Raw genomic sequence first — 25,526 nt, forward strand, 5'->3', positions numbered from 1 at the left:
AGTATGTCGCTGGTTCGATCCCCGCAGACACCACCATTGTGTCCTTGAGCAAGGCACTTAACTCCAGGTTGCTCCAGGGGGATTGTCCCTGTAATAAGGGCTCTGTAAGTCACTTTGGATAAAAGCGTCTGCCAAATGCATAAATGTAAATGTAGTTCCATTTATGTTTTTAGAGATAATAACTAGAACATTTCCTGAGATAAAACCCTTAAATATGTCTTAAGGTGTGGTAACAGTGGTATAAGCAGAATAAATGACTGAGGCCAATTGATCTTCTGAATCAATGATCAATGGTACATCGTCAATTATTCCTTACATAATTGGCTATTCCTTAAATGCATTGCAGGTTGCTTTGGGTAAAAATGTCTGCCAAATGGGTACATTTAAAAGTTTAAATAAAGGTGTCCACTAACCGACTACTTAACATAGGTTTTTAGGCTATTGTTCTGAAGCCCTAGGTTGAGGTTTATGGTGTGGGTAAAATAGGGTATCAGTGTTAAATTAAGGAATTCCAACCCTGTCTCAATCTGACCAGATGTCATTAACTTATCATGGGCCTTTTGCAACTGAAACGTAAATTACTTCAGAAAGCCAGCCACCTTCTTTTGTTTGATTCTAGCAATTCAGATGAGGTATTGGGATTTGTGTATGCACACATTTGTTTGTGTTTAGGGTTGGTGCAAAGGGACTGAGACAATGTATTGTTAATGTGAGTCTTTGTGAGTGTGTATGGCTGTGTTAATGCACAATTGGCTATGCGAGTCTATATGTTTTTGTATTCTCACCATGTCTATTTGTTATGGCGGTCAGAATGAGGGAACTGTCTTAAACAGGCAATTGGGAGGTGGAAGACAGAACTTGTGGTCAGGGTTGAATTATTGACATAGTCCTGGCCAGACCTTACCCTTGTGTCTCCAACAAATCCCTGGGCCTGGAATTTGACCCGCTAATTTACATGCATACTGAGAATAAGCTTTATCCTGATCCAGTAATGCGCACACACACAGTGTTCTGGGGGGAGAGTTACATTAGGTCTGGTCTGTAGTCATGTGGAGCCTCTGGCTTTGGGGTTTGGGAAAAGGAGAGAGTGGTATCAAGTGAGAGTATGTCGACTCTTTTTAGATTGTGTTGCATAATCGGGTGTAACATTCTGCCTTGGTGTGTGTTGTGAATCAAAACATTCCTCTCGTGGATATAGGGTAGAGGTTATGCTGTTACGAGGTGGGCAAGTAATCGGTAGAAGTTGTCCTTTTACACTTTTTTTGCCCTGCTGAAAAAAGACCAGGGGCCTCATGTGCAAAACTTGGTGTATGATTCATACTACAAATTTGCATATGCACAAAACACAGAAAAGGTTTTCTGATTTATAAAACTGTAAAAAGTTCACTTTATAAATCCCACTCAGCGGAAGATTGTGCGTACATGCACGTTATTTGTTCCCCACCTTGTCTCCTCCCCAAAACAACCATATATGGAGCATGCAACACCTGTTTTTACTATGCATAACCTAATCTGAATGTATTTTACATATCCATGTTGCTATCCAGACACGTGATATTACCACGCTTAACAGTATGAGAATCTAGGAGAATGGACAATAATACAGACTGTAAATATTACATGTGCTTTAGATGCTTCTGCTATCCCTAATCATAATTTCTTAATATATGTCTTGATTGATAATAAAAATACCTAAACATCCTTTAAATAAGTTCAATTTACCAGATAAAAATTATTTTACAAGATATTAAGACCTTAAGCTTATATGTTTTCAGAGAATAATACATCTTGAACAGGCTATTCTCAGGTCATTACATTTATTTTTTTATTTTTTTTTTCATATATATATATATAGATATATATATTTATCTATATATATATATATATACATATATAGATCCTTAAACGTAAGATACATTTTGTAAGATACAAAAACATTATTTCTACACTGAAAATACTATTGTCTGACACTGGATCACTCAAGAGCTTTTTAAACATTTAAATGTTCAAGCTTTGTTTTTGTGAATGGTTTGACTTAATAAACCAAAAACAAACCATTGTACAACACAATTTGAACCGCATGACCTTTGGGAACCAAAAATATCACGAGCCAAGAAATCCTCTCAGTTTTTCCCTGAGTATACTGTGTAGTTGGTATCTAGAATTAAATGGATGGTTTTTTTTATTTTATTTTTGTTACAGAAGTTTTTGAGTTATGAAAATGTATTTTAGTTTTGATACAGTTTTGAAATAGGTTTTATTTATTTTTTATTACCGTCCATTTAGTTGTTGTTGTTGTTTTTATACTATTATTTACAGTAATAACACTCACTAGTATGCATTTCTATGCTGGTTTACGCTACTTAGTGCTGGTATGATCCTGGTTTAGCTGCTCACTATCAAATACAAACAAACACAAAAACAAACTACTGGTAAACCAGCTTTGGTGTTCTGTTGAGACTGGTTGACAAATGAATTGTTGCTGGTTATCCTAGTAAAGAAGCCTTTAGTGGGGACACCAGCACAACAGTATCGCATGCTAGGGTCCAGCATCATAACATGACATACAGTATGCTGGTGACCAGCAATGCTGCTCTTTTTAAAAGGGTAAGCACATGCTGGAGATAGCTAGAGGATATTAGTTGTAGATCAATATTGATGTCACCTCAGAGATGTGGGTCAACACCATATTTATCTTCCACTTTTGCTTCACTTTTTGGATGCAGCCCTGTTATCAGTTTCTACTGCCAGAGCTTTTCATATGTCTTCAGCTTCAACACTGTTTTTCATTTGCAGTGTCATTAGGTGCTAAAATTAATTGATTCCTGATTCAAGTCTTTTCAGTCGGATCCAATGGAAATAAATCAACTTTTTGATTAACTTTTAATAAAAAGGCTTGAATGCCTCAGACCCACTCTGCCTAATTTCCCAAACATGATGGCACCAGATTTTTATAATTTGAAAATTGGATTGGGAAAGGATAAGTAATCACAGCTTATTTTGGTTTGTTGTACACACTTTTGGGAATTACAGGCTTAAAATATGTTGGTATTTGTCTTTTATGTTGCATATACAATGTGAGAAAAGGGCAGAGAAAGTTCAAGTAAGTATTTTTAGAGGCTTTCTTAATGAAGAACAAAAAAAGCTTGTGAGGCAAAAATAGATATCTGTGAATTCTTATCTATAGTATTTATTTATAAAACCTTAAATTTAACAGACAACATGTTTTTCAGGAACCTGCAGTTATTCATTTATGTTGTTTCTGTGCATGTGTGGGCAAGTTTGGGTGGTATGCGAGGAAATTATTTTAGGTTACAGACTGGTAATTACAAGGGTATTATGCTATAAATGTGGTTTATGAGGGCATTTCTAGTGTCCCCATAATTCAAACTGCTTAAAAAAAACATACTAAATTATGTTTTTTTTATTTAATTTTTTTTTTTAATGTAAAAATGACTACCACCCCTGGATTCATGAGTTCGAATCCAGGGTGTGCTGAGTGACTCCAGTCAGGTCTCCTAAGCAACCAAATTGGCCCGGTTGCTAGGGAAGGTAGAGTCACACGGGGTAACCTCCTTGAGGTCACTATAATGTTGTTTGCTCTCGGTATCTATTTGTGCGTAATGAGATGTGCGTGGATGCCAGAATAGCGTGAAGCCTCCACACACACACTGTGGTAATGCGCTCAACAAGCCATGTGATAAGATGCGCAGGTTGACGGTCTCAGACTTGGAGGAAACAGAGATTCACGAGTCACTACGCAACCACAAGGACTTAGAGCGCATTGGAAATTGGGCATTCCAAATTGGGGAGAAAAATGTTAGGATTAGGGTTAAGGATAGGGGATAGAATCTATAGTTTGTACAGTACAAAAATCATTATGTCTATGGAGAGTCCTTATAAGGATAGCCGCATCAAAGTGAGTGTGTGTGTTTGTGTGTGTGTGTGTGTGTGTGTGTGTGTGTGCATGTGCATGTGCATTTGGAAAACATATGCGGTTGGCCTGTGAGGTCTGTTCTCAGAAGCAGGAGATAATTCCCCAGTGACAGATGTTTCCAGATGTGTGGAATACTTACTAATTGCAAAAGACTCCCGCAAAGCCATTTCTAACCCCCACCCGCTGCCACTTTCCATGCAAGACTTTAACATTAAAACCTGATCGGGGATAAACTTTAGCTAACACTCTACACTAAGAAGATTTCACTATGTGGATAAACTGGCACACATGTACATTGGGATAATGCTCATTTTACCAATTACATGATCTTTGAAATGTCTTGTACAAAGCTCAGAGGAATGCCAAGACAAATGCCAAGTGATAGGTGTTCTGTTCCAAACCTTAGTAAGCTGCTTACGTATGAATCATATTAAGAACCCATAGGCGTGCTTCTGACGCAAAAGCTGTTCCAAAAGGTAGCCAGGATAATTAGATTGCCTTATAAGACACCTAGTTTTGGCCAAATTCTACAGCGGGTCACACATCGAGAAGTGCCCTGCTGCGTCGTGTCACTGGTAGGACAAGGCATGGGTATTGCACATACAACAAGCCTTGGCAGTCCAAAACAGTGAATCTGTTCATCATTAGGGATGAGACAATTTATCTTATTTCGAAATAATACAAAATCAAAATAAATGATGAACCATATTCAATATTCAACATTGTTTTATGGTCATGTGAGCTTAAATGAAATGACCCATGAAACATTAAGATCTCTCTGTTGCTTTTTTCTACACTATTTACAGGGTTTGCACAAGGTCAATAAAGCGCCTTAAAGGAATATTCCAGGTTTAATAGTAGTTAAAGGGTGTAGTTCACCTACATTTTTTTTAATGAATTCTCTCATTATTTACTCACTCTCATGATATCCCAGGTGTGTATGACTTTCTTCACCAGAACACATTTGAAGAAAAATTGAATAATATCTTAGCTCAATAGGTCCTTAAAATGCAAGTGAATTGAGAGTTCTCTTTTAAAGGTTCAAAAATCAGCGGTACATACATTTCATGGTTCGGTATGTACCTCAGTTTTGGGGTCACGGTTCAGTACGGTTTTGGTACAGCAACGAAAACAAGAATCTTTCTTTAAATAAATGGGCAGCAATTATTATTGTGAAGGCTCATTTACACTGATCAGCCACAACATTAAAACCACTGACAGGTGAAGTGAATAACATTTATTATCTTGTAACAATGGCACCTGTCAAGGGGTGGGATATATTAGGCAGCAAGTGAACAGTCAGTTCTTGAATTTCATGTGTTGGAAGCAAGAAAAATGGGCAAGTATAAGGATCTGGGCGACTTTGTCGAGAGCCAAATTGTGTTGGCTAGACGACATGGTCAGAGCATCTCCAAAGAGGCAGGTCTTGTGGGGGTATTACTGGTATGCAGTGGTTAGTGGTCCAAGGAAGGACAACCGTTGAACCGGCGACAGGGTCATGGGCGCCCAAGGCTCATTGATGCGTGTGGGGAGCGAAGGCTAGCCCATCTGGTCCGATCCCACAGAAGTGCTACTGTAACACAAATTGCTGAAAAACATAATGCTGGCCATGATAGAAATGTGTCAGAACACACAGTGCATCACAGCTTGCTGCGTATGGGGCTGTGTAGCCGTAGACCGGTTAGAGTTCCCATGCTGACCCCTGTCCACCACTGAAAGTGCCTACAATGGGCACATGAGCGTTAGAACTAGACCATGGAGCAATGGAAGAAGGTGGCCTGGTCTGATGAATCATATTTTCTTTTAGATCATGTGGATGGCTGGGAGCGTCGTTTACCTGGGGAAGAGATGGCAGCAGGATGCACTATGGGCAAAAGGCAGGCTGGCGGAGGCAGTGTGATTTTCTGGGTAATGTTCTGCTGGGAAACCGTGGGTCCTGGCATTAATCTGGATGTTACTTTGACACGTACCACCTACCTAAAGATTGTTGTAGACCACATACACCCCTTCATGGCAACGGTATTCCCTGATGGCAGTGGCCTCTTTCAGCAAGATAATGCACCCTGCCACACTGCAAAAAAAATTCAGGAATGGTTTAGGAACTTGACAAAGACTTCAAGGTGTTGAGTTCGCTTCCAAATTCCCCAGATCTCAATCCGATTGGTATCTATGGGATGTGCTGGACCAACAAGTCTGATCCATGGAGGCCCCACCTCGCAAATTACAGGACTTAAAGGATCTGCTGCTAATGTCTTGGTGCCAGATACCACAAGACACCTTCAGAGGTCTTGTGGAGTCCATCCCTCGAAGGGTCAGAGCTGTTTTGGCAGAACGAGGGGGACCTACAAGAAATTAGGCAGGTGGTTTTAATGTTGTATACTGGCTGATCGGTGTATACTGTACATACCTGCACTATCTCTTCAATGAAATTACAATATACAACTTAAGAGTCTCTTATATGCACATTGAATACAAACATAAACAATAACAAAAGGAAAAAAGTGCAGTTATAATAATTGTAACACAATTAAGACATTAGTAGTGCAGATTTCTGTGTCTTGTCTTTCAGCTCACCACTTGTTATTATCACTCAATTTTAAAGGTTTTGTTTTGTTTCGTTTTTTTTCCAGGAAAATCTGAATATCCACATTATCAGAGAAGTGGTCAGCTCTTTTAGAATTGACAAAGTTTTCAGCTGGACAGTTACAGCGCATGGTTGTTTATATAAAGCGTGCACTATGGATTTACTCAAATGCATTTTTGTAGGAACTTTATAACTGGGCTTAAGCACATTAAGTAGATCCTTAAATCCTGTGTTCTCGACGACTGAATATGGTCATATATCACCAATAAATAATCCCATGTAGTTCGTTATCACTTTAGCTCTGTGTGAGCTTACAGTGGGAGGCTGTTTGAAGGTCGTGGCAAGACTAACTTGCACAGGCTGTTTATGCTTTGCTCCCATCAGCTCAAGAGACACATGTGGATAATGTTGCCGCAAATGAGTCATCATGTTAGATGTGCTTCCTGAGCAGGGCCGCCAATGGCGGTGGGGGTGGGGTGGGCAATTGGACCTTTTTTCCTGGGCCCAGGCTTGAGAGTGGGGTGAACAAAAAGGCTGTTCCATATTCTATATCACATCTAAGTGCGTTCAGCGGGAGACGTGGATATAAACACGGAGACAGCACGCAAAAGCGAAAGTGAAAGCTCCCGGGGCAGAGCGCATGTTGATTAAAGAACTGTCCACAAAAACTTCACATGCATTTATCTGATCCTCTTTTTCTAGTGTACTGTCTAAATGAAATAAGAACTGTTAAAATGTCACAAGCCTGGAAGTGCAACATTAGGCTACAAAACACAGTCTAAACTGTCTCTGGAACTGCTACTGTTCACTTAATAATGACCTGTGAGCTGTTAATTAAGCAGTGTAGTTACTGACTGGTTGTACATATGACAATGTATAATTAAAGCTACACTATGGAACTGTAATTAAGACTCAGGTAAGTTGGGATTCATAAGCAGTTTTAATGTAGAATACACAGGTCGTACAGGGAATGGTCAAGCAACAGGCAGGCAGAGTAAACGTAGGTAGGCAGAGTCAAAGTCAAAGCAGGCAGAAGATCGGGGCAGGCAGCAAACAGTGATAATCGGAATACAGGCGAGAGTATAAACAGGGCAGGTGGCAAACAAACGTGGTCGAGGAAACAAGGCAAGGTAGGTACACAGTAGATCAGATATGCAGACAGTAACGCTCAGAAATGTAGCTGGGGCAAACAAGACTTCGCAATGGAGGAGCAAACAGACATGGTTTAAGTAGAGTGGTGATGATGAGGAACAGCTGTTGAGTAATCAGACCAGGTATGCGGGCTCATGGGAAATGTAGTCTTTAAAGTCAATACTCCGGTGAATCCGGTGGCCGATTGAGGAGGTGCCTTCACCGGCGTTCGTGACCGGAACTTTGGAACAAAATGTTTTTTATGAGAGAGTGCAACAAATATCCATCTTCCAAACCATGTCTTTTCCTTTATTTAAAACGGCAAACCTCCGGGGAATCATTTGTCTATTTGACCAGAATATCCTGCAGTTATAAATACTTTACAATGTTTGACCTTATCAGACTAGCAATCGTTATGTCTAATGTTATTGAACATTGCCTAACTTTTGTAACATCCTTTATTTCAAAACATCAATGTTTCCAATAAGTCAAAACATCAGCTTAAGATATGGCACTTACCTGCTCAGATGACATGTTTCGGATAGCCGTCTTTTCCTTTCTTTCATTATTTCACCCATTCGCTCTGATTTGATGTGCTGTATCCATGTGTATACCAGTGCCTCAAACCACATTCCAGTAGAGCCGAAACACAACTTGCATCATTACCAAAACAATGTTCTTCCGCAAGACGCATACAGTTTTATTTTTTTACTGCTAGAGGGCCAAACGTTACATAGTGAAGCTTTAAAGATACATGAGAGTTGTTGTAATAAGTGGAATTTTATAAGCTAATGAATGAAATATTCCATCACATGTCTTGTTGGTTTCGATTAGTTTATTTAAAATATAGCTAGAATCTATTTTTGGATTGTAATTATGTCTCTAAAAAGTCTGCAAACACACCTTTTACAAGAACTGTATTACATTTATTTCTGATTTGTTATATCTGCTCTATAGAAATCTGTAATGATCTCATCATTTGGTAAGAAATAGCAGAGGGTAGTAAATACCAAAAGAATTGCATTTCTCCTTTCCAAATAATTATTTAAATAAAATATATAAAATAGTTACTGGAATCGTTACTGGAACCATTAAGGAACCGGAATCGGAATAAGAACCGGAATCATTAAGTTCCTTACTATTCCCATCCCTACTTATGAAGTTGCATCTCAGTTATTATGCTCCATAAGAAAGATGCTGCCTATGTGAGCAACAGTTTTGGGTGTAACGCGTTACAAAGTTACTGTAATTTAAATACTTTTTCCTTGAAAAATTGAAGGGATTACTCTCCATTTTTTTTTATTCAATTAGTTACTTATGATGTACTTGTGTTATATTGTTTCAACTTTCAACAATTCTATATAAAACAATATTGAATTGAAAATCAAAATTGATTGAATGTCTATTTCTAATTCTACGTGGCCCCTTTAAATGCATTGCAATATGCCTGAGCGTGCGTGTACCAAGATTCGAGTGATAGAAGATACGAGTAGTTGTTTTGCTGAATGGAAATATATTGTTTGACAAATGCAGGTTAGAAGACAAGTACAGATCTGAAGCACAAGTACCTACTAAGCAAGTGACACAGCAACATAGATATTTACTTTTGAGAGATTGCAGGGGCTGTTCACACCGAACGTGTTTTTGCTTACGTCTGCACTGTGTTTCAATTGTTTTCTGAGGTAATCACACACTAGATAGATGTTTTTGACCGCTGCAGCACGTCTTGCTGTTTCTTTTGAGTTTTTTGCGCAGGACAGATGGTTTATAGACAGTGTCAATTTAAAAAGAGCTTTAGTATTTCAAAATTCACCTTAAGACAACTGCATTCTATTTCATTGGTTGCGCTGCATCTAGCTTGTTTTTAGTGCAGGTGTCAATAAGATTCAGTGTTCTGAAGAAGTTCAGGTGTTAAAGAGGACTTCATGTGACTATTGCACAATTACACATGAGTCCAGATTGTAAAGTTTCAGTCCTAATAAAGTTTCAGCACTTGATATAACGTTAAAAAAATCCCTTCTGCTCTGGTTTGCTGTACCTTGTTTAAACTGTTTACCATTACTATACTGTTACGAATGTGCGATGCTTACATGAAATACAGCCTTTTGCTGCAAATCTACTTGCTTGGAGAAGAAATTATAAAGAGTGTGATCGATTCTTGAGTTACTGATTTATTAACCATGTAGGAACAGGTTAAGAACAGTTCAAGAATAATTTATTTGATGTTATAGGATTTAATGGAAATAATTTAAATGATTATTTGATGTCTATCCTTTTATTGTCCATCTGGCCAAAGTTGATATGGGTTTTAGAAAAGTAATTAGTAATGGGTAATTTAATTACTTTTAAGACAGAGTAATTAGTACAGTAATCTAATTAAATTGTAGAATATGTAATTAGTAATGAATTACTTTTTTGAAGTAACTTGAGCAATAGACAGCAAGGCAGCTCACCAGATTTTGGAACAGACCAACTGTGTGGAGAATGAAGAAATCTACTATTTGGAGTAGAAATAATATTTTTGGGGGGAATTTATACAGAGAGTAGTTCTGGACATTAAACATCAGAGAGGACTTCCTCCTCATTATGATGTTGTTTGTTACGTGATTGTTACCGCAGTAGAGAACACAGGACTTCAGTGAGTTAAGAAACAGAGGGAGTTTACAACTATTTTGATATGGTTAAGAAACAGAACAGCTACATTCAACACTCACAGTTTAAAGCTAATATATATGAAGATATGTTGCTATGCGAATCAATACAGCAACACTTTCCCCTCAAAGCAGTCTTACCTATACAATACCATTATCCTTTCAAGTACTAACAGCCCTCCCCCAAATCCATTTTTATTTATTTATTTATTTAATGGGAAGTCTGACCAGATCCCCAGAGTGCAACAGTACGTGCCTGCAGCTACTCATGAGGATTAACAGGCTCTCCTGCAGGCTGGCATCCCAAGGCTGATGGGCCCAGCTGCATGCCAGCTCAATCTGCATTGGCCAGGGGCTGTCCATGGCTCCTACAGTAACAGCACGCTGGTTCTGAAGGCTTGATCTTTGGCCAATGGGTCTGCCATTAATTAAAGAGCAGAAGCCGAACAGAGCACTCTGGAGTCTTGCCGGCTTGCCTGCATTCTGGGATGATACAGCTTTGTGTCGTGCCATAAGGATTGACTACCTTTTAGCTCTGGTCTCTCAGACACCTGTCTCTTATTTTGTTTCTTATAAACCACTGGAAAACCACAGATATTCCCTGTTGATAAGACCAGCATTGCTGGTCCTCAGCATGGTATGCTAGTGTGCTTGTTTGCTGGAACAACCAACTGTTACTGATATATTTTGCAGTTGCAGGATCAAAATGATTTGTGCTTATGTTCCAGTGGGGTTAAAAAGGCTTTGCTTGGAATGAAGAAAAAGGGAAATTAAAGTTATGGATATTACCATTTTCTTTATGAACACACTTGTACCTGTGTGTTCTGGAAGTAGAAATTATTTTGCAGATTGTATTTGTTTTGGATTTGCTCAAAGGTCATGAGCTGACTACATAAACCAAAATTTATTTTGGAGAAAGGAGGGTTTTCGCCAATACTGAATACTAACGTCAATACTGAACATTAGGTTTTTCCAGTTTTGTGGTTAGGGAAGGTGGTGAAGGCTTATTTTGGAAGATAATAACTTTCAATTAGGCAGTTAGGGTTGTGCTAATAGTTTGATAGTGAAAGCAATTATGTATCTTGTTGGTTTTGGCACTGATTGAATGCTCTTTTGAAGTATGGATTGATCTGGAGTAGAGATGGGCATGAGTACTTGAGTACCTGAATACTCCAAAGTGACAGCAATGATCAATCATGAAAACGAAGATCTATAATGAAAATGTGTGACGTGACTTTTCACTGAATTTTTAATTAATTGACAACTACCTGACAACTAGACACAAATGTGTCAAAGAGGAGCCTTTTTTAATATTTAGATCGATGAAGTATTTTCAGCCGTAACTTGATGGTCAACAGAGTCATCTCATAGCAACCAAACTGATAAAGATGCTGCAATACTAGCGTTTGTTCTACAGGTTTACGTTAATAAAAAAAAAATGTCTTTGTCCCCCACCCCCAAGTACGAGTACTCGAGTAGACAAAATTACCAAAATGCCCATCCCTAATCTGGAGCAATGTCCCCTCTTACTTTTGTTCTTGATGTGCAAATCCTATTTCTATTCGGCAAAAACTTCGGCCACCCAAGCATAATGTTATATACTGTATAGTTACCACAGTAAAATGGATACGATACAATGGCATGTTGCCTTAGTTGTTTCAAGTAAACACTGATTCATGTATCATAATTTTTTTAGGTAAATAGTCATAATAATAAAGAATTAGCCTAAGTATTAAGTAAACTCTACAAGTACTAAGTATTAAGTCGCCTACAGCTTGCTCACTGGGGTTATTAATACAATTATCATTTAATTATTTTTAAACACTATTAAAAATCCTATTTTATCTAAATTACACAATGATGATTAATTGACTTTATAGACATTACAGTTTTATCGTCTGTTAATGCTGATATTCTGTAAAGCTGCTTTGAAACGATGTGTGTTGTGAAAGGCCCTATACAAATAAAATTGACTTGACTTGACTAAATTAAGAGCATTATAGGCTAATAATAACAAATAAATAAAGAGCAGTGTCTTTCATTTCAGTATTGTTGTTTAATTAATCTTAACAACTTAATAGACAGTGGAAGATCTATTAGTCTGCATTAGTGCATTTACACTGCAAAGTCATATGCACCAATTCAATATTTATACACATACCTGATTTGTTGCACCTGTCTGCATTCACATAAGACATAAACAACTAGTGAATCACTTGTGGGACAGGCATTGACCAAAATTCGGCCGCATCTCCACATTCACCAACAGCACTCGCGCCCAGTGTTTCACGACTTACACAAGATTTCACTCAAAGCATCAGCTCCATAATGGACAAAATGAACATTCATATGGATTCCAGCTGAAACACTGAGCATGCATTTAGCTCTGGTTAAAGAAAATCTCTTGGTTTTCTCACACACTTGGGTCTGCCGTCTGAGCAGATGTTTTTTTTATGTAATATTCAAAGCTGTACATGCCATCTCCAAGGTCCATCTTCTTACAGGGCTCCTCAAGACCCTTGGGCCCTTTGATGGTGACCTTCAGGTCTCCAGTGCCAGCTCCTTTGGTGTAAACTTTAAAATCTGCAGTCTCCTTGATCCTCAAGCCTTTAGGCTGTAGACCTCGGCCCTTGGATTTACACAGGCTTGGAGTGGTAAGTTTACACTTCTTCATTAAGAAAGAAGAACCTTCTGGAAGGTGACTACACTGGGGTCAATTAAAAAGACAAGAATATTTGGGAGTGTATATTTTCTCTTATTAGCCTGATAACTTATTTAATGGTGAAATGTTTGGTCTGAATACCACAAAAGCCCTAGTTGGATTTTGTCTGTAAACAAATTACAGACAAAAAGATGAAATCTACCAGGGTGTCTGTAAACAAATTAATTACATAGTAATGGGTAATCTAGAACATTGTTGTGGGTTTTTTGAGCAGTGGTGATGAGAGCTGTATTTGTATGTTCTCAATATAGCTTTTCTGAGAATTTCTGAGATCATATTAAGGACAAGTTAGGGAAGATGCCAAATTCCACTGTGTGTCCATCTGGTTCTGGTAATTTGATGTTGAACACTTTGAGGACTGATTCTTCTGGCTTTAATAATTGTTCTAGTTTATTTGATAGAGTTTCAGGTAGTTTAGGTGGGGAGACACATCAGGCTTGATGTGCATTTGGGTGTGCGGTTTGCTAGTGGTGGTTCGGCAAGGTTTTTTTTTGTTTTTTTTGTCTTTACAGAAAAAAAGAGAAAACGCTGTTTTTTGTTAAAAATATTAGCTAACTCGCATTTGCTTTGATGGTCAGAATTAGTTTGAAGGCGTTTGAAAAGCCAGGAGGTCTGGAGAACTTTTGCTTGACTTTTTTTGTTCATCTTATTTTTTCATATTCTCATTGGAGAAAAACAATGTTTTTCCACCTCAAACTACTTATGCTGTTTCCTACATGAGTCATAAGGTGAGTCATTTGTTTCCAGGAATAATGACCATCCTTACTAAAGATAACTTAATAAAATGACTGTCATTTATCAATGAGGCATTAAACGGCATCTGCCAGTTTGGGTGTGGAGGCAATTAGGCTAAAAACGTTTTCCTGAATGTGATCAGAGATTATAATGCTGCCAATGATTAGATAGGTGATTCTACATTATGGAGATGTTATTAAGGAGGGAGTCCATTTGTAAACATGATTTACTGGGGTGTAAAGCAGGGAATATACATATGTCTATCAATCCATAGTTTGAAATATTGTTTGATTATGGAGGAATGGCTAGTTTAGACTAATCCATTGATATGAGAACTGTATTAACAGAATAGTTCACACAAATATTATCATTCTCTCATCATTTACTCACCCTTATGCCATCTCAAACTCATTTGACTTTTTAATTTTTTTTGTGTAACACAAACGAAGACATTTTGATGGAGATATAATGTGAATATCCATACAATGCAAGTCAATGGGGTCCAACACTTCCAAGCTCGTAAAAAATGAACTTTTTGCTGCTTTTATGTCCTTTTTAGAGCTTGGAATATTTGGACACTTACTGGTTTGCATTGTATGGAAATTATCTACTTCAAAATATCTTCTGTTTGTGTTCTGCAGAAGAAAGAAAGTCATGTGAGTTTGAGACGGAATAAGAGAGAGTAAATTACGCAGTACATTTTTGGGTGAACTGTTCCTTTAAACTTGCCTTTAAAACTCTGTTGATGTTTAAGATTTGGATGCATTCACACTTATATGGATTTTAGTTGTAATACTCAATTTTTATTGTGAATTAATTGTTAACACTGAGGGGGTTTCTCCAACACCATTTCCCTAAGCTGCATAAATATTTGTACTGTTTGACATGTTCTGATTTTGCCACAATTGAACTGTATTCCCTTCAGATTGGAGAATGAGTGTGCTGGCATAAAAGTGTAGCTGCAGTGGACTCTATTGCAGTGGAAAATATTATTTCCTTCACTATCTCTTTTTGTGTTTATGTTGGACGTTCTGTTTCACCTATTACTTTGAATTTAGATTGTCATCACACTCAGTTCTAGGATTAACTTATATTATAGTGATTGCTTGGTTTCCATTTGTTCATTGCTTTTCACCTCATATTTTTAAATAATATATGAAGTATTCTGCTAGATGCCTTAACTGCACTATTATGAACATTATTCACTGTAACGGCATCTTGAATTTTCGATGGGAATGACAGCGAGGCTGAGAGGGATCTCTTCAATGGGTTTTGCTGTTGACTCAAGTGTTTTGGATCGTTCCACTGAAGAAACATCTAAAAAACCATTTCCAAGAAACTTCAGTAGACAAAAAAACTGAGTTGTGGAAAATCAAATGTGATCTGGGGGCTTATACAGCTTTATACAGTACCATTGAAGAGACTGTAAGAATATCCCTCACTGCCTCATTTTCAATGAAATCAAAAATCGGCTGTGGCACTACTGTGAATACGGTCTATTGAGGCAAATTGGACATTTTTCTCCTTCAAAAGAAAGAAAGACATTCAAAAGTAAATTTTTATTCTGATATAGCCTAAATAATAATTCATAATAGAAGTGATTCAGATTTTGCTCTGAAATAATTTTTTTTACATCACTGATGGTTAGGTTTAAGGTTGGGGTTTGGTTTAAGGGGTAGAGTTAATTAAATATGCATTCCTTTTGACAATATTACATTTACAACTAAAATTAAACTAAAAACTCTTATAGCACCACTCTGTGGACATTTCACCATTCAACTCTTCCAGCTTCTACCACTGGGGGTAGTCATTAGAATTTCGGTAAGCACAGACCTATTTCCACAGCAAAACGTTTGACGTGCTGCCTTTGCACTAGCCCTGACCAAGGAGTACTAATATACCGCTATTGAAGAGCTTAGGGTGGTTTATGTTCTTGTGTTTCAATCAGCCAATTGGTGTTATCAACACTCCAGAGTGATGAGTCACATGTAGTGCTGCAACTAGTCAGTTAACAAAATAATCGTTAATCTAATGATTATTAGGGCGATTATTGCGACGATTAATCATTAGCTTTTGAGCTATTGTGCCCTGAGTTCAAATATTGTATTAAACATGCTTACTAACAATAAAGAGGATAGAATCATCTTTTAAAAATACCTCTAAATGACATTCACTGAATTAAAGGAAAAAATAGTTTTTATTAAGCTTAATTCAGTAAAAAAAACCCTATTGTTATCAAGTTTTTGTCTTGTTTTCCATTTAAAATTGACTAAAAATCCTTAAAACAAGATACTTAATATATTTAATACCTATATTTAATTGAGAAGCAACATATTGTCACAGCTCTACCAGACACTACCAGCACTAATACTCTACAATCCCTCTCCCCTGAGTACTGATCATCTGCACCTGTCCCTCGTAACAGCATCAATCAGCTCCGCGACATAAAAGCCCAATCCTCCTTTCACTCTTCATCTGGTCTCGACTAAGAATACAGACTTACTTACCTGCTACCGCTGGTTACTCCCTAAAGACATTCCCTCGCTCTCTTATCCTGGTTCCTGCTCCATCGCTCCATTGACGATTCCCCAAGTTCTTCTCTGCCTTAGTTTCTACTGTTTAGTTTGTTTTGTTCTCAATAAACACAACCTCCGGGTTCTATGCTACCTACGAGTCTGGGTGTCTGTAACACATATAAGATATTAAGAATTGCTTTCAGAGAATGTATTTAGAAAATAAGTGTATTTTCAACTTTCTCAGATTTCGTAAATGTATGTTGCTTTAAAGGAGTTTTAGATATTTATATTGGAAAACTAGACAAACCAAAAACAAATCAAAAACTTTCTGATGAGAAGGAGGGTGTGGCCGGGCCATGTTGGAGCATGGCCAGCGTTGAATCAGCTGATCAGCGGAAGAGTGAGATAAGTGATTGGCCGGAAACAGGAGGGTGTGGCCGGGCCATGTTGGAGCATGGCCAGCGTTGAATCAGCTGATCAGCGGAAGAGCGAGATAAGTGATTGGCCGGAAACACCGGAGATGCCGGTTCGAGAGTGAGAGAGAGATGCACTTGGCTATGCTGCACATTTTTTTATGTTGGTTTTAAATTTACCATTAAACATTGTTTCCTGTACAGCCGGATCCCGCCTCCTCCTTGCCTGTTCTTAAAGTGTTAGAGAGGTGCCGAAACCTTAGAGGGTGGAGGGATTTGCTGTCGTGGAGTTCACGTCGCTGCCATCCGCCAGGGACGGAGCGGTTGCTGCCGGCTACTGAGAGTCGGAGGAATCACGGCCGTCTGCCAAGAGGGGGATGAGCGGTTCCATCTGCCAGGGCCGGAGGTCCAGCTGCCGTCCGCCGGGGGAGGAGCAAGCTGGCATCCGCAAGAGGGCGGAGGAATGGTTGAGGACCGCGGAACAGTGCGTCTGGGAGCCGGCGAGAAAGTTCTTCTCTGTCACCTCTCTCTCTATCTGTGTGTCTCCGCTCACACTTTTCCTCTCCCCATGCCTCCCCTCGTCTCTCCCCCAGATTTACAGGATGTGGGGTGGGCCACCGGCTGACAGAATGGCCGGAAGGACAGTGTTAGTCAGACTGGTGGCGCCCTGACCTGAATCAGGCTGGGGAGGAGTGTGACGAGGAGGAGGGCGTGGCCGGGCCATACTGGAGCACGGCCGGTGCTGATCAGCAGGAGAGCAAGATAAGTGCCGGCCGGAAACGCCAGTTCGAGATAGAAAAACGCACTCGGCCACGCTGCACGTTTGCTTTTGTTGGCTTTAAGTTTTACATTAAACTTTACGTTTACTGTTCAGCCGGTTCCCGCCTCCTCCTTGCCCATCCTTTATGTCATACAAACTTATTTAGTTGCGGTACATGGGTTGTTGCGAAGACTACACTCTCTCACCTGCTCTCGCGCCATCATTAGAGTTTAATATGTTCTCATGTTATGATAAATGAGATCAAATGACTATTTGACAACTAACATTTTTGTAGACAATTTTTTATCATTGCTGTTAAAATGTTGATAAGGTCGACTAAACGTTTCAGCCCTAGTCACATGCCATTTTAGGTTGCAACCCAGTAACTCCCATTTAGATCAATGTGATTGCAAATGAATAGCTGTCTCCAGGCATTACAGACCTCTTTGGTTAAGATGTGCTGGCAGGCAGCATTCATGTTTTGGCTTTTGGGATGGTGTCCATGGGGAAAGTAATAGCGATACTTAGTCTAAGGGAAGCAAAGAACCGGTGTTATATAATGATCAGGTTTTATTTCAGTAAATATTCTTCCTGTCAGTTAAGAAAAGAAAATCCTCAGTGAGTAAACAGGTATACCCAGCAAGAACAGCCATGGTAGGTTTAGCACAATATAACTGCGGCCTCTGTTTGGAGCAATTCGAGGAAAGGGAATTATTTATCAATGATAATTGGCATGTCACAGAGAGTGGAGGGCTGGTTCTGCTTGGCTTCAGATTCATACTGGATTTGTTATTTGTTTTTCCATCTGTTTGAAATAAAATAGGGAGGCTCTGTTGTCTCTGAGACAGCTGTGATGTCAGAGAGAGAGAGAGAGAAAGAAAGAGAGAGAGAGAGCAAAAGATTGGACACATTTGGAGAATTGTAAGTGTAAGTTGTGACCAAGACATTTTTGAATTGTGGTAGTAGTAGTAAAAGCTCAATCAATTGGTGGCCAGCTTCATCAACAAGCAGTCTGGCCGATATGACGACTTGCGGGACATTCACACATGGCACATTTTGCGTTCCATCTGCAATGATTTATAATTGTTGTTCTATGCACATATGCATCAGATGTACTTCTTTGGCTCATGCGCTGCATCTCTGTTCTTTTCTGTGTCTTTCACCATGAGCAACACATTTTGAAGATGCTGCACTTTTAAATTTGTAAAAATATAAGTTAAAAAGCAGGTTATTAGTGCATAAATAAATAAACAAAATCTGTTCTTGTGCAGAAGTTGATTTAGTTCAGCACAGAAGCTTCTGTTACTAAAGAACCTGCCACGTTCCCTATAAAAATGGAAATGACTTTATGCATTTCATCCGTTATTGTGTATTTACAATTGTTGGAGGGTACAGATATGCTTATTGCTTATATTAAAATATTTTAAAGATATTGGAGCTTAAATGTTCTTGTAGTGATGACAACGGAATGAAGAGTCAATTTAATTTTATTAAAATGTAGTTTAATTTTAATACAAATTATTTAGTTCATTCAAACAAAGGCTTGATTTCTGTATTTGGCGAGTGTGTCCAGAATTTTTGATTTCAGGCAAAAAATCACTACCTTCTGATCAATTCCACTGGGCTTTGTCGAGCTGTTCATCAACACAATAATGCATCCTGCGTGAATGGCCCCTTTGACAATTAGATCATAGCGCCAGTCTCTGGAGTAGCATCTGGACTTTTCCCAGCCAGGGCAGGGGACAAAGAAAAATTTGAATATCAAAGACCTTGTAAGGGCTGGAAACCTGAAACAACAGGACTTTGCATAGTGGTTCTGTTGCTCTGCTTATGCTTGGAAGAAGACTAAATGTCTTAAGTTGGCTTATATAGACATCTTACATGATGATATTTAAACAGTTCTCAGTGGACCTCTTCTGATTTGTTTCAGATGCATCATCAGCACTATACAAATAATGAGAGGATGGGACATGCAACAAGTGGTTATCTTGCAGATGGAATGACATTTGGCTGGTAAAAATCAAAGCATTTGGGTGTCACATCAAATCAGAAGTTCTCAATTGTTTTTTTTTGGTCACACACCCTTTGAAACATGAAAAACTTTAACTGCCCACCACTCCATAATCTGACTGAAAAATGATCTAAAAAAAAAACAAATGGATGAAAATGTTTTATTAAAATAAATGCAATGAAATGTGTTCTTACAGTTTTAAATTTTTTGCTGAATAATTAAAAGTTTCAAAAACGTTTTGTTAGTACGACTACATTATTCTGATATTTTCTGTGTGCTTTAATTTTAATAACGCCTATATACTTGTAAAACATCCACAAATAAAATAAATTATATGTGCTACTGCTGCATAATTTACTCACCCTCTTCACTTGTAATGTAAACAAATTATAATAATTTCAAGATTGAGAAGATTGTGATTTACAAGCTACAAAAGCACATTAAAGCACCATAAAAGTCGTCTATCACTTATGCGCTATATTTCAATTCAAGCCATGGGATAGTGTTGTGTGAGGAACAGACCAAAATGTAAGTGTTAATTCACCTCTTCACCCATTTAAATCTGGCAAGCACATGTGAAAATGTATATGTTTACATAAGTGAAGCACAGTGAGCGTACCTGAAACCACACCACACAGAAGCTGTGCGCACAGGACACGCTGCAGTGCCAGGCGAAAGTATAAACAAGGGATAGTTTGCACAAAAATAAAAACTCTCATTCTCATTTACTCACCCTCATGCCATCCCAGATGTGTATGACTTTCTCTCGTCAGCAGAACAGAGACATAAATCACACTTAGAAATGTCACTGCATTAGATAAGGAAATAATAAACCAAGTATAAGTTAATTAAAAGAACATGGTACAAACACTTCAAGCAGAACATTTCACAAAAAAAAATTTTTTAGGGGTTATTTAGACTACTGATCAGATCCGATCAGTAAAAAAAAATGCATTAAGTAACCAAGTGTAAATTCAGTATATTGCTATATTGAATAAGCGCATTCCATTTACACTTTGCCACAGAAATGTGTCTCTGCCAAACAGATATAAATCCAATCTTTTATTCCCAAGCTTTTCTGCAAATAAAACAGGTTAATTTCCGTGATTATGCTAATGCAATGTGGCTTTGCCCAGTGCACGTGTTTGGTATTTTTTATTGCGCAATGCGAGCCCAGCTGCAAATACTTGGTAACAGCTGTTATGTTTCACATTCATCTTATGGTGACAGTGCTTACAGTTTTCAAGAAAATTAACTATCACTATTACTTAACTACTAAATTAACTAAATAAATAATAAAAAATTACAAAATAAACTACAGGTGAAACTCGAAAAATTAGAATATCGTGCAAAAGTTCATTAATTTCAGTAATTCAACTTAAAAGGTGAAACTAATATATTATATAGACTCATTACAAGCAAAGTAAGATATTTCAAGCCTTTATTTGATATAATTTTGATGATTATGGCTTACAGCTTATGAAAACCCCAAATTCAGAATCTCAGAAAATTAGAATATTACATGAAATCAATAAAAAAAAAGGATTTTAAATACAGAAATGTCGGCCCTCTGAAAAGTATAATCATGCATATGTACTCAGTACTTGGTTTGGGCCCCTTTTGCATTAATTACTGCCTCAATGCGGCGTGGCATGGATGCTATCAGCCTGTGGCACTGCTGAGGTGTTATGGAAGACCAAGATGCTTCAATAGCGGCCTTCAGCTCTTCTGCATTGTTTGGTCTCATGTCTCTCATCTTTCTGGGGAAGCAAATTTTGCATCTCATTTGGAAACCAAGGTCCCAGAGTCTGGAGGAAGAATGGAGAGGCACACAATCCAAGATGCTTGAAGTCCAGTGTGAAGTTTCCACAGTCTGTGTTGGTTTGGGGAGCCATGTCATCGGCTGGTGTTGGTCCACTGTGCTTTATTAAGTCCAGAGTCAACGCAGCCGTCTACCGGGACATTTTAGAGCACTTCATGCTTCCTTCAGCAGACAAGCTTTATGGAGATGCTGACTTCATTTTCCAGCAGGACTTGGCACCTGCCCACACTGCCAAAAGTACCAAAACCTGGTTCAATGACCATGGTATTACTGTGCTTGATTGGCCAGCAAACTCGCCTGACCTGAATCCCAATGCATTCAGGTCAGGCGAGTGACCTGAATGCATTGGCTGACCTGAATCCCTGAAGTACCAAAACCTGGTTCAATGACCATGGTATTACTGTGCTTGATTGGCCAGCAAACTCGCCTGACCTGAATCCCAATGCATTCAGGTCAGGCGAGTGACCTGAATGCATCGCCTGACCTGAATCCCTGAGAATCTATGGGGCATTGCCAAGAGAAAGATGAGAGACATGAGACCAAACAATGCAGAAGAGCTGAAGGCCGCTATTGAAGCATCTTGGTCTTCCATAACACCTCAGCAGTGCCACAGGCTGATAGCATCCATGCCACGCCGCATTGAGGCACTAATTAATGCAAAAGGGGCCCAAACCAAGTACTGAGTACATATGCATGATTATACTTTTCAGAGGGCCGACATTTCTGTATTTAAAATCCTTTTTTTTTATTGATTTCATGTAATATTCTAATTTTCTGAGATTCTGAATTTGGGGTTTTCATAAGCTGTAAGCCATAATCATCAAAATAATATCAAATAAAGGCTTGAAATATCTTACTTTGCTTGTAATGAGTCTATATAATATATTAGTTTCACCTTTTAAGTTGAATTACTGAAATTAATGAACTTTTGCACGATATTCTAATTTTTCGAGTTTCACCTGTACTCAATTAACAATCTCTATTTTTAAACTAAATATCTTTGCATATTAAGCTGGGATCAATGAAAGTTTTTTTGCACAGGAAAAAGTTACATCATTAAGTGTCAAAAATTGCCATCGTGGTCATCGTTGTTGTGGACCTGTACGGTAAAGAAACCCTGCATAGTTCTATGAATAATGACTTTATTGCTGAAGTGCACTCCAATCTGACTCAGCACAGGAGAACCAAGGATCCAGGCCTATCAAGTCCGGCCAACAGTGAGCCCAATGGAAAGAATGCAACAGGCTAAATGCTATCAGTCTCGGCTGTGGCCCAAACCTCAGAGCCCATGAGCTGCCTGCTCTTTGTTATATTTTACAGCATCTGAGGTCTTTATTAATCCGAGACAGGCTTCTAATCTGGATCATAGGGCCGGTGGACTGGAGAAAAAATGGACCTGTGTAAATAATGCTGAGATCATGGCACCACAGTTGTGTTGGTGCTTTTAGGTGACAGTGAGATTAGACAGTGGTGAGGTTACTCTGCCACAAGTGCCAAGACAGCATGTCATTTAGACCAGGATTTATTTTTAAGGAGGGAAGTATTCATATAATGGAATGTGATAATGCATAGGCTTATTACAGGCAAGTCAATAACATTTTCCATTACTGTTATTTCAATACAGAAGACAATGCTAACAATATGCAGTAGGACTATTGAATACTTAGGCTTCTGGAAGCAATAGAGTGTGTTTACTCAGGGCCCAACTCCCAAGTTCTAGAAGAGTGGTCAGCAACTTTAGGGGCCATTTACACTATGAAGTGCGCAACGGAAGAGAGCTGAATGCAGGAGCTTCCAGACGACTGTTGCCCTCCTGATGCATGTGTACACAGACTCACAATTAAAAAATTGTGCAGATGGAACACAACAAAGCATCCTGCGTGAACTGCCATTGAAACATGGAAGGGTAATCACTGTCATATGAGTGATGAGACCAAAAGAGAATGATCAATTCTTAATTTGTAGTTCCAGATACCTAATGTATTTATTGAGGCAAACACTTTAAAAGTGGGATACAACTGTGCTACTTAACTTACCCACATACTGGATAGCAATGTGACAGCTTTAGGTGCTGTAAACAGCAAAAAGGTAATGGAACTTTTTTTTTTTTTTTTTTGCCAATCAGACATTTTATCAGATAATATCAGATTTGCTGATATTGGGTTTGCTAGCATGTCTTTGGACAAAAGGTTTTGTTGAGGGTGTTTGGTTTAAGTGATTGGGGACGATTTAAATCAAGTCTTGTGAAAGTAAGCAAAATGTCTTACCTTTAACAAAATAAAAATTAAAGTTGCACTTTAGAAAGGTTGCTGACCCCTGTTCAAGGATGTTAGCAGAATATCTACATGATTTTACCCTTGCTGTCTGCCATGGGATACACTCAGTTAAAATGGCCGAGGAGGTCAGCATGCCTTTTCCCAACTTCCACTGATCCTTTAAACAGAGCTTATGTGAAAAGAAAACACAAAAAAGAAAAACACATTCTGACAGATCTCAATGCTTGTCTCCATCCAGATGCGGTAATGCCGTCTTTCATCTCTGTGGTTGCTGCCATCACACTGGTTATGGTCGCATCGCCATGGCAATGTACAGAAAACAAATGGGTAGCTGTGATGTCATAGTTGGACAGCTTTATTTGCACCCAGAGAGAGAAAGAGAGAGAGAGAGAGAGAAGCTGAGTGGAAGATGAGGACTGTGGGAGTGGAGCATTCTGGCAGGTCAGCAGTCCGGCACAGTAACTCTAGAGGAGGATGCTACTGTATCCTATTGTTTCCCTATGCTACCTGGAGTCAATGCACTTTAAAAGGTCACAGTTAGCATGACAAAAGAAATCCATCTGTAACAAGCCCTTCTGTTAAGCGTATATTTCACCACAGAGCATGAGAGCACTGCAGTGTGAAACTCAGCATGTTAGCCCACTTTTTAATAGCCCAGTTTGCACATGTTTGCCTAAACACTGCATTCGGAAAGATAAGCTTCAACATTTTTATGGTGGTTTTATGGTGGCTTTATTTCCATATTAAAAATTAACCTATCACTGGCCTACAAGTCACTGCAATCCAATTTAATATTGACTCAATATGTCAGAAATAGACTGTAGGGCTGTTCTCACAGTACGCATTCTATCGTTCCATCTGGGCCATTTTTTTTTTTATAGTTTTTTTGATTTACACGTGTCAGATGGATGATTTTGGAGTGTCTCACTGGTTTTCGATGCTACATTTTTGGGACCATGTTCAAGTTACAATAAATGTAGTTTGAAACTTTAAAAATGCATTCTGTAGTGCTTTATACAGCTGTTGAGAATGCATGTGTGACTGTCTCTCATTCTGTAGCTGCGCTGCCTGTGAGGTTTGAGGCGTGCCGACTGCCCACTGCTGATGCAGTGGGCAGTAAAAAGTCAGAGTTACTGTATGTGTACTTCAAGATTATATTGCTTTGATGTACAAAAATATGTAGTTTTATTATGTACAGGTCAGGAGCACAGTGATAAATAGCAGTAAAAAATAATTCTGCCTTTTTATACAATTAATCACACCAAATTGATACGTTTGAACAACAGCCCTGACCGTTTAGGACAAATACTTGAAAAAATTATGACAGGTGCTTTGCTGCCTCACTGCCCAGTTTGTCCATGAATTCACAGGCAGCAAATTGTGCATGATTTGTACCTCCTAAGGAAACGTGTTTCAGCCCGGTTTCCAAGGCACTGTATGGGTAATTATATAAAACAAATTTAAGTGAGCTTTAGCAATAACCAAACAAATAATTAGTGACTACATATAAATATGTAGCTTATTTCTTGATAGAAATCAAGTCATAAGTTGACATTTTATTTATTAATTTACTACTTTCAACCACTCATTTTAGATTGCATTTTTAGGAGGAACATCATAAAATATCGATACATCGATTATTGATCGGCACGTTATTTTCTCGATACATCAAATATTAACATTAGCCTAATTTGTGCACTTTCCAATTCACTGTTGGTAGACCTTCCATTTAATGTAGTCATAATTCCCTTGGGAAAAACTTTGAGCAGCCTCTGGAGTCGTAGTTGAGTGCTGCAGACAGATGCCGAGTGGTGGCGGCAGTGTGCGTACCCTCATAGAAAATAATGGTTTAAAATTTTAGAACATGCCATTTCATCTGCCAGACACATCTGGTGTGCAACTCCTTTTAAATTACCCTGCCACTCACACTTACCAAAATTGTGTTGAGAAATAAGTATGAAGAGACAA

At 38.5% G+C, this 25,526-nt stretch overlaps 1 long non-coding RNA gene across 2 annotated transcripts in view; it reads left to right on the forward strand.

The window, feature by feature from the left end:
* LOC127633664 (uncharacterized) overlaps positions 1-25,526 on the forward strand; it is a 128,338-nt gene that overhangs the window by 98,781 nt on the left and 4,031 nt on the right. For both annotated transcript variants that reach the window (XR_007969239.1, XR_007969240.1), the window contains exon 2: positions 23,797-23,999. This is a non-coding gene — a long non-coding RNA (uncharacterized LOC127633664). The remainder of the gene's footprint in view (positions 1-23,796; positions 24,000-25,526) is intronic.

Source organism: Xyrauchen texanus, chromosome 40 (genome assembly GCF_025860055.1).
Source record: "Xyrauchen texanus isolate HMW12.3.18 chromosome 40, RBS_HiC_50CHRs, whole genome shotgun sequence".
Classification (NCBI taxonomy): Eukaryota; Metazoa; Chordata; class Actinopteri; order Cypriniformes; family Catostomidae; genus Xyrauchen; species Xyrauchen texanus.